This window comes from Rhagoletis pomonella, unplaced genomic scaffold (assembly GCF_013731165.1).
Source record: "Rhagoletis pomonella isolate Grant_MI unplaced genomic scaffold, Rhpom_1.0 Rhpom_scaffold_00011, whole genome shotgun sequence".
NCBI lineage: Eukaryota > Metazoa > Arthropoda > Insecta > Diptera > Tephritidae > Rhagoletis > Rhagoletis pomonella.
This window is the reverse complement of record NW_023458565.1, coordinates 12848475-12850122: the sequence shown is the minus strand read 5'-3', so window position 1 is coordinate 12850122 and position 1648 is coordinate 12848475.

The following is a 1648-nucleotide window of genomic DNA, read 5'->3' as shown; positions in this document are numbered from 1 at the left end:
TAAGGATATATTTATTTAATAGGGTTGCCACCTGCGTTTAAAATTATAATATTTACACCGTTCTCCCGATTTTTAAAAATGAGGTGTCAAATGAAAGGGCTTGGTTTCTGGATGTGCAGTAAGGATAGATTTTTTGAATAGGGTTGCCACCTGCGTTTAAAATTATGATATATACACCTTCCTCCCGATTTTCAAAAATGATGTGTCAAATGAAAGGGCTTGGCCTCTGAATGTGCAGTAAGGATATATTTTTTTTAATAGGGTTGCCACCTGCGGTTAAAATTATAATATTTACACCGTTCTCTCGATTTTCAAAAATGAGGTGTCGAATGAGAGGGTTTGGTCTCTGTATGTGCAGTAGGGATATCTTTTTTTAATAGGGTTGCCACCTGCCACTAAAATTATAAAATTTACACCGTTCTCCCGATTTTCAAAAATGAGGTGTCAAATGAAAGGGCTTGGCTTCTGGATGTGCAGTAAGTATGTATATATTTTTTTATTAGGGTTGCCGCCTGCGTTTAAAATTATATTTACACCGTTCTCCCAAATTTTTAAAAATGAGGTGTCAAATGAAAGGGCTTGGCCTCTGGATGTGCAGTAAGGATAGATTTTTTTAATAGCGTTGCCACCTGCGTTTAAAATTATGATATATACATACACCTTCCTCCCGATTTTCAAAAATGATGTGTCAAATGAAAGGGCTTGGCCTCTGGATGTGCAGTAAGGATGTATTTTTTTTAATAGGGTTGCCACCTCATTTTTGAAAATCGAGAGAACGGTGTAAATATCATGGTTTTAAACGCAGGTGGCAACCCTATTAAAAAAATATATCCTTACTGCACATCCAGAGGCCAATACCTTTCTTTTGACACCTCATTTTTAAAAATCGGGAGAACGGCGTAAATATTATAATTTTAAACGCAAGTGGCAACCCTATTAAAAAAATGGATCCTTATAAACCCTTTCATTTGACACCTCATTTTTGAAAATCGAATGAGCAGTGCAAATCTTATACAATTGACAAAATTGCCTTGCATAGAATAGTATCTCTAGCCACACCAACTTTCCGCGAATATTTTCCGCCGCATTTACATTCACTGAACGAGAACGACAGCCGACATTTTTTCCACCTAACTGGTTTGGCTGGTTTTATTATTCTCGTTCGCGAAGGAGAATCAATACAGAATATTTGATACGTTCACCTTCGCGTATCATATATTTATGTACGCGAACGTTCATATATGAATATTTGCGAACCCTGTCTAAAACAGTTTAAACAAGAAAAATTATGTTTATGCAAAATTATTTTATATTATTAGCTATAAGGTGTTAAAAAAATAAAATCCATTGATAATTTTGTTTAGAATATAAAAATTCTACACAAATGTATTTAAAAACTTTAAAGATATAAATATATTCAATAGAGTTGCCGCCTTCGAAAAAATTTAAATAAATTAAAGGTTTAACAAAAATGATTTTATATAATTTTAGTAGTTTAGTAGTGAGTTTTTGTAGAATTGCCAAATCACTAAAAATTTAAATGAATTATTTTTAATTTTAAGTTGATAAATTCTTGGAATAAAAACTAAGATAAACTTTTTTCAAAATATTTTAATAAAGAAATATTTTTAATAGTGTTGCCATCCAT